The sequence below is a fragment of the Lucilia cuprina genome, chromosome 4 (genome assembly GCF_022045245.1).
Source record: "Lucilia cuprina isolate Lc7/37 chromosome 4, ASM2204524v1, whole genome shotgun sequence".
Classification (NCBI taxonomy): Eukaryota; Metazoa; Arthropoda; class Insecta; order Diptera; family Calliphoridae; genus Lucilia; species Lucilia cuprina.
In genome coordinates, this window is record NC_060952.1 from 33678921 (window position 1) to 33688080 (window position 9160).

Consider the following 9160-nt stretch of genomic DNA (forward strand, 5'->3'; position numbering starts at 1 on the left):
GGTTTTCGATATTTAATGTCAAACTTTTGCAAATAAATCAATGTTTATGATGTATTTCCGGTTTGTTTGTGTGTGTGTTTGTGAGTAAATAGTTTTATGGATATTTTTCTCTTCATACCATAATAATTTATTTTCCACAATTATTTATAAAGAATTACTTAATCTTCTGCTTGTATTTTTTCTTTAATGTCTGAAATGTAGAGGATGTTGTTAAAAAAAAAATTAATGAGTAGTGTGATTAAGTGCATTTCATTTCCGGTAGGTGGTTCTTGTTTTTATATAGATATTAACACTATTTAAACGCACACATACACAGACAAACACACAATCATTAAAATGGCAAAAGAGAAAGAAATAAAAGTGGTTTTTAAGTGTTTGTTGAATAATGACAAAATTAAAGAAATTTTCAAGGGAATTCCAAAAAAAACAAGTACACTCACAATAAAATGTAAGTGTTGCTTACGAATAAGTGAAAATTTTAAAGAACTACACTCATAAACTCTTAAGTTTTTTTAAAATCATTTTTGTATAAAAGATGTCAATATATCGTTAAGATAAAAATTAACAACACTTTTAAAATCAAGATTAGTAAAAACGTAATTTTATAACAAATTAGTTAAATGCTTTTAAATATTTCCATCTATTAAGATAAAAAATAATTAAAGACACTAAGTGGTATCTGTTTTATAGGAAATTGTATTAGTCTATCTTATCATATCCTGCCATTAGTTTGGCTTAGTGTCATTTTATTGTTGTATTTTTATATTATTTTATTTAATAGCATCTTTAGTACACTTAACACCCTAGATACTTAATTACATTGTAAAAAGTAATAAAAATCATTTAATTACAACAACTTTTACATTATCGCATAATATGGTGTACAAGTACGCAAAACCCCTGTAGTTCAAGATAACTTTTCACAGATTATACTCATAACTGAATCAGATTGAAAAAAAATGTCTATGGTTTGTCTAATAGTAATATATACAAAAATGGTACAAAGATCTTTTAAGAACTGCTTGGTTTATACAAACACACCTACACACAGACAGACAGACAGACAAACAATTAACAACAAAAACAATAAATAGTCACAAAAGTACTAGTGGCAGGAGCTAAAGTAAAAGTAGCAAAAACTTAAGACTGCCATATACAAAATGTTTAATTTGTTGATGATTTTTTATGCAATGTGTGTATACTTAATTGTATTTACTGAAAACCTCCTGATATGGCGACAATACACTTGCCACCACAAATACAATTTCCACAATACGATATAAGCAGACATCAACAATACTTAAAATAATAAACGAGGGAATGATGTTTAAACGTTAGTTTGTAGATACTCGAATGAAAGAGTAAATATAAAAAAAAGTTTTTTCGTCGTAAAGATTTAATTGAATATCAAATGCATGTATGTATGTGTTTAATGATATGTGAAATAAATTCTGATATTTCCTTTAATACTGTGTGTGAGAAACCAACAACAACTACTCAACATTGAGTATTTAACTACATAGCCAATTCAACAACAATAAAAATGGAAAGTAAAGTCAAGAAAACCTTTGGAAGTCAGAAAATGAAGTGAATCAAACTAAAAGTTAAGTATTGAAAATTGTATGAAGTTTTAACGCCGGTAGAGATAACACAATGAATATCGAATGAAGAAGGTATAAAACACTGGAAATGTTTTTTGTTTAACATGTACGAAAAATTTCGTACACTGAAGGAAATTTCGTCATAAAATTAAATTGAATTTCCATAATTAGGTCACTAGGGAATATTAATCGAAGTCAATCTAATTAATTAACAAACAAGCTAACTAACTAGCGTCCATCCATAATCATCGCTCCTGATCGCATACCAAACACAGAATATATCGGAAACTTCGAAACGCTGATCCCAAATAGAATGTCTTGGTTAAGCGGAACATTAGAGCAAATACCAGTAGGAATCCGTTGTTACACGGATGACTCTAAATTGAGGGATAAAGTGGGGCTAGGGTTCTATATTGAAGATCCAGAAGCAGAGATATACCACCGCTCTAATTGCCACCAGAAGGCAATTAGAGCGATATCAGGAAATAGAACTAAATCTATGACCGTAAAGATTGTAATAAAACTCTCCCAGATGTAAGATTCATCAGCCCTCTCGGGAGTAGTCAGTAACGAAAGAGCGAATGTAAAAGCTTTAAAGGGAAGGGAGCACGAGGCAGTTAGCCTGACAAACGCAAAACCATTCGACACAACAAAAGCTGAACTAAAAATATGGACAAGAGAATCACATAAGACTTCTTGGAATAATGAAACAGTGGGTAGAACCACGAAAATCCTATGGAGTGACCCTGATGAGAGCAAGACGAAAAATCTCCTCAAAATGAACAAGTCTGAAGTTAGTATGATAGTACGTATTCTGAGTGGACAAATTGTGCAAATTTTGCATAAATGTTCTCGTACATTTATGCAACATTTGGACGTGCGGATTCAGACGTATGTAGAGTATGTGGAGAGGACAGTGAAACTCTGGAGCACTTTCTTTGCCACTGTCGGGAGTTCGTCGATGTTAGATCCAAGTATCTTGGAAGTGATGTTAGTCCGAAAGATTATTGAGAATTACGTTCAGAAAACTGAGTTTCTGAACACTGAAAAATAATTCATTCAGTTCTCTTTTTTTTTGTCATGATAAGAAGCGTACAACAGGCCCGATTTTAGCCTAGGTGTATTTTTTTCGGATTTGATGTAGTATACATCCTCCTATCAACCTAACTAACTAACTAACTAACTAAACAACTAAACCCCAGCAAAGGGCTTCTTGAAAGAAGTGGTTTGGTGTGTGTGTGTGTCTCAATCTCTATATTGACCAAACCTTGTCCATGATAAAATGTATCGAAACCATAATTTTTATTAATATAATTTCTTCCATTTTCTTTTTCTTAAAACATGTTAATATATGCATTTGCTTGCGTAAATCAGCGAATAAATGGCATGAAAAAAAAGTTCAAATTAAAATTTCTCATTGCACTTGACTGGACAAAACAATTTTCTATAATCTTAAAGCTTTTAAGCCATAAAACTAAAAAAAGTAAATAAACTTAAGGAAAAACCTATAGTAAAAAATCAAAAATTCATTCATAAAATCAAAATGTTGGCATTTAAAAGTAAAAAAATAAAGAAAATTAAAATGTGAAAAGAATAAAAATCATGAACATTCTACTAAATAAGTTTAATAACCAAAGCCGTGGATATTTGTACATTATTACAACTACATAGTCATGTCCCCAGCAAGATGGCTAGGATTTGTGTGTGTGTTAAGTGAAGAAAATTAAAATTACATCTCCTCCTTCTATTGTTTAGAATAAAATTAAAAAAGATAAATTATTTATTCATTTTTTTTAGCCATTAGTCTAAATCTTTAAAGTAATTTTCCGCAAATTACGAGATGTTTTAGACTATTTATGGATGAAATACTCTTAATGTTACAATGTTAAGGTAGGAAATTATATTAAATTAGTTTTTTCTTAAATTTCTTAAATTCTTAAAAGAAAAATAAAATTGTTTTTCCTGTTTGTTTGAGAAGTGAGTTTTTATTTTGTGTTTTATTTTGTGCCCTATATTCTTTAGTAATTAAGTAAAATAAAATTTGTTTTACCATTTGAAGTTTATGAACGAAATTTAACGATTATTTTTTTTTTTTTTTAATGGAGGTCATATTTTAATATTAATTTATTTATGGTGTGTTTGGACTCTGGAATGTTTGTTCGGCAGCACAGTGGGTTGAGGTTTTATGTGAAATCAATTGTTGCTTTTTAATATTTTTTTAAAATTTCTGTCAAAATTCTATTGAATTTTTTTTATGTGAAATCAATTGTTGCTTTTTAATATTTTTTTAAATTTCTGTCAAAATTCTCTTGAATTTTGAATATCGGCAATAAATTTTAATTCCTTTAGAAGAAATTTTCTCTGTAGAATTAATAGATATTCCAAAGAATGATATCGATAACATAAATTTTCTATAGATAATTTTTCAATAACATTGAATTTCATAAGTACGTTATTGATAACTTTAATTTTCTATGGAAAAGTTGTGCATAATTTTAATGTTATTTAGAAAAACTTTCGACTTTCGTTAGAAAACTTATCGATAACTTGGATTATCTTTAAAAAATGGCCAATTACTATAGTTTTGTGTAAAAGAAATATCGATAACTTCAGTTTTCTATATTTATATCAAAGACAACATTGTTTTTCTCTTTTTAAATTTATCAATAACTTTGATTTTGCTTAGAAAGTCAAAAACGTTGACATTCGTTAGACAACTTATCGATAACTTAGATTATCCTAAAAAATACCAATTACTTTAGTTTTGTGTAAGTTATCGACAACTTTGGTTTCCTATCTTTATATCGACCACAAAATTGTTTTTCTTCAAAAGAAATTATCGAAAACTCCTATTTTACCTAGAAAGTTGATAACTTTGACCTTTTTAGACAACTTATCGATAATTTAGATTTTCTTTTAAATAATTATTAATTGCTTTTGTTTGGTGTAGAAAAGTTATCGATAACATTGGTTTTCTATTGATATAACAAATTGTGTTTTTTCAGAAAACTATCTATAACTTTGATTTAGCTTAGAAATTCGAAAACTTTAGCTTTCGTTAGAAAACTTATCGATAACTTTGATTTTCTTAAAAAAAAAACCAATTACCTTAGTTTTGTTTAGAAAGTTTATCGATTACAACGGGTTTTTATATTTATACAACGACAACCTTGATTTTCTTTATACGAGTTATAGATAACTTTGATTTTGCTTAGAAAGTCAATAACATTGACTTTTGTTAAAAAACTTATCGATAATTTAGTTATTTTTGTTTCTTTTTAGTTTTGTTTAGAAAGGTTATCGATTTCATCGGGTTTTTATCTTTATATCAACAACTACAATGTTTTTCTTTATACAAATTATAGATAACTTTGATTTTGCTTAGAAAGTCGATAAATTTGATTTTCGTTAAAAAAAACTTATCGATAACTTAGATTTTATAAAAAAACAACCAATTACTTTAGTTTTGTGTAGAAAAGTTATCGATAACATTGGTTTTCTATCTTTATATTAACGACAACATTGTTTTTCTTTATACAAATTATAGATAACTTAGATTTTGCTAAGAAAGTCGATAACTTTAACTTTATTTAGAAAACTTATCGATAATTTAGATTTTCTTTAAAATAATTATTAATTGCTTTTGTTTTGTGTAAAAAAGTTATCGATATCATTGGTTTTCTATTGTAATATCAACGCCAAAATTGTTTTTTTTTAGAAAATTATCTATAACTTTGATTTTGCTTAGAAAGTAGAAAACTTATCGATAACTTTGATTTTCTTAAAAACTCAACCAATCACTTTAGATTTGTGTAGAATAGTTATCGATAAAATTTTTTATAAAAATAATTTTTAGACTTATAGCTTAGGTCTTCTAAGAAAAGTTATTGATAACTTTAGTTTTGTATCGATAACTTAGTATTTCCTTAATAAATGTATCGATTACTAAAATTTTTATTAAAATAAGTTTTCGGTTACTGGTGTTTTGTAGATGAATCTTATCGACAACATCGGGTTTCTTTCATAATATAACCAAAAACCTTAGTTTATTTATAACTTTGATTTCCTTTGATAAATTTACGATAACTGCGATTTTTTATAAAATGGACTTTGATTTTTCTAGACAAAATATCAAAACATAATTTTTTACAGAAAAATTATCGTTAAATCTCTGTTTATATAAAATTTAGCTTTCACTTAGATTATTAGTAGAATATTGATTTTCGATAACTTTGACTTTCATTAGAAAACTTAGATTTAAAAAAAGTTACCGATAACTTTAATTTCGTATAAAAAACTGATCAATAACATTGTTTTTTAATCTTTTTATTACAGTCAACATTGTTTTTCTTTAGAAAACTTATCGATAACTTAAATTTTTTTAAAAAAATAATCGATAACTTGGAATATCTTTAAAAAAGTTAAGAGTAACTTCATTTTGTCTAGAAAAATTCTCTATAAATTCACTTCTTGATAAATTTACAAAAATTTAATTTTTGTAGAAAATTAACTTTTAACTTTTTTAGAAAAGTTATCGAAACATACTATTTCATTAAAAAACTTATCGATTACTTCATTGTCTATATAAAACTTAGATTTAATATGTTAAAATATTGATTTTCTTAGAAACAGTAATCGATAACTTTGTTATTCGTTAGAAAACTTTTTAATAACTTAGATTTGAAAAAAAGTTATCGATAACATTGATTTTCTATCTTTATATTACCTGCAATATTGTGTTTCTTGAGAAAAAAAACTCGATGACTTTGTTTTTCTGTAGAAAGTTTTTAATTATTTATTATTTTTTACAAATAGACTTCGACATTTTTAAACAAAACATCATAGAAAAATTACCGATAACTTCTTTCTTTATATAGATTAACTTTAGAATATTGTCAATAAAATAGATTTTGTTATAGATGGCTTTGACTTTCCTAATAATTTTTAACGTTAACTGTGACATTATTTAGAAAAGATTTCAAAAATTTTACTTCTAAGGAAGTTACTGATAAACAAGCTATCGACAATTTATATTCTCTATTAAAATTATCGATAACTTAAACTTTCTTTAGATAATGTTATGCATATAACTTTCAAAGGAATAGTTTGCGATAGCTATCACTTTGTATAAATTTGTAGCAGAGAATTTCTATAGCAAAATAGTTGACGACTTTAGATTTGATTAGAAAAGTTATCGATAACGTTAAAAAATCGCTTAAAAATTTTGCAAATAACTAAATTTTATAGATTCTTTATGAAATATCAAAATTTTTCCTCCCATTATAAAATCTTTGTACGGCCATAGTGCAAGCAATTTTCTCAGTTGGTTTTTTTTTCAATTTTATTAATGTAAAATCTATATGAATTTTAAAGGTATGGTTGTAAATGTTTTCAAAGTACAGGCACACATACATACATACATACATACATACATACATACATACATACATACATACATACATACATACGTACGTACATGATTGTGCTCTATAAGTTAAAACTTTATTACAATTTTATTTAATGCTTCAACAGCGAAATGATGAACGACTGTTACATGTTGCAAGTTTAAATATTTATATAGAGGCTCGTAAATCATAAAGGCTAGTGTATGTTAGTTAAAGGAAATGTTTATTTAAGGGCATTTTTCAATACTCCAGTGTGTTGGGCAATTCTTAAAAAAAAAATGTTTTTTTTCACTTTATCAGTCAGCCCGTGATGTAGTGTATCATGATGATGATAACAATAATTACGATGTTGACACTTTATGCAATACACAAAATTTAAGTTTTATCAACAACAAAAAATATTCATCATACGCCTACATTAAGAACGCCAAATGTACGTGTGTATGTGTGTTTAATTGGATTTTAATGGTTTCCGCAATTGTCTTCATTTCATTCATTTGTATTCTGTTGCAGACCGAAAATAATTTAGTGGCAACAATGTAAAATATTGTAACGAATTTATACATGACAATAAATGAATTCAGTAATGTCTGTTGTTTTATTGTTTAAGTGACTTAAAAATCTTTAAAAGAAAATTTAATAAATAAAATTTAATTTTTCTTTTTCTTATTGCAATTATTTATAGAATTTATTTTTATATGCTTATATCTACAAGAATGTCAAAAAGGATATTAAATATACGCACGTATATCCTGTGCTATAAGTAAACCCAAGAGAAAAGAAAACAGAAAAGAAGAAATGATAGGATAAATCCTGAACAGAAGAGATGAGTAGGAGATGATTATAAAACTCAAATACTTAAGCTGGCTTTACATTTTACTTATTTTTTTATTATTTTACGGTTTAATCAATTGTCATGTAAACCTTCTTTCATATTTAAGTATTTTTTCTCTCTTTTTTTTCTATAAATTTAAAGCTTTTATAAGGATTTTAAAATTTTTCATTGTTTTGTAATATTTACATAAGTCTATGAAGTGTTTAACCATATTTGTTTGCAAGAAGAAAAAAAAAATAACACAAATAAAGGCAAAAACGTAATAAAATCTTGTTTAAACAACAACAATAAAAAAACTAAATATGTACATATCGTGCTGGTAAAACCCCAAAAGACTTTTCTTAACACCAAACACTCGTCATATCCCTAACAACATGTAAATAAGTCTTTAAAAAAGAAATAAAAATCAAACAAAAAAAAATAAATTCGAAAAAATAGAAGAAATGAAAGTGATATGAATGTGGATATGAATGTTTATAGAAATATGACAAAAACATAAATAGGACTTAAAATATATTTATAACAAATAGAAATCCTTAAAGGAATTTCAACCTTTTTGTTTAGTTCCTAACAAGTGTAAATAAGCCGTCATTTTCAAAATCTCTTACAAACAGAACACGAGCATTTAATTTTTTTTTTTTTTTCATATTTCAAAACAAAAGTGTTTATTTTTTGCACATAAATTGAAAATTTACTACAAATATTATTACACTCAATTTTCTTAAGAAAATTATTAAACCTATGTAGCTTGCCACACAGCAAATGTATTTTGTTTAAAAAAAGAATTCTTAAGAATTTCTTTATACAAGGAAGTTTAACCATTTTCAATTGATAAATCAACATAAATTGTGAAAAGTAATCAATCCTGCAAATGGAAAGAGTTTACAGAGAAAAAACTTATCAAATCAACAATAGCATTCACAGTATTTTCTATATTTAATATCTTTGAAAGATGAGCGCTTTTTAAATCTTTGGACAATTATTATGATTTATAACTAAGTAACTAACTAGCTAACTAACTAACTAACTAACTAACTAACTAACTAACTAACTAACTAACTAACTAACTAACTAACTAACTAACTAACTAACTAACTAACTAACTAACTAATTAACTAACTAACTAACTAACTAACTAACTAACTAACTAACTAACTAATTAACTAACTAACTAACTAACTAATTAACTAACTAACTAACTAACTAACTAACTAACTAACTAACTAACTAACTAACTAACTAACTAACTAACTAACTAACTAACTAACTAACTAACTAACTAACTAACTAACTAACTAACTAACTAACTAACTAACTAA

General features: G+C 26.1%; 1 long non-coding RNA gene across 1 annotated transcript; it reads left to right on the plus strand.

The window, feature by feature from the left end:
* The first annotated feature begins 3244 nt into the window (after positions 1-3244).
* On the plus strand, positions 3245-7924 carry LOC124419397. Its single transcript, XR_006940555.1, has 3 exons — positions 3245-3303; positions 3399-3491; positions 7692-7924. It is a non-coding gene; the product is annotated as an uncharacterized LOC124419397 (long non-coding RNA).
* The last annotated feature ends 1236 nt before the right edge of the window (positions 7925-9160 follow it).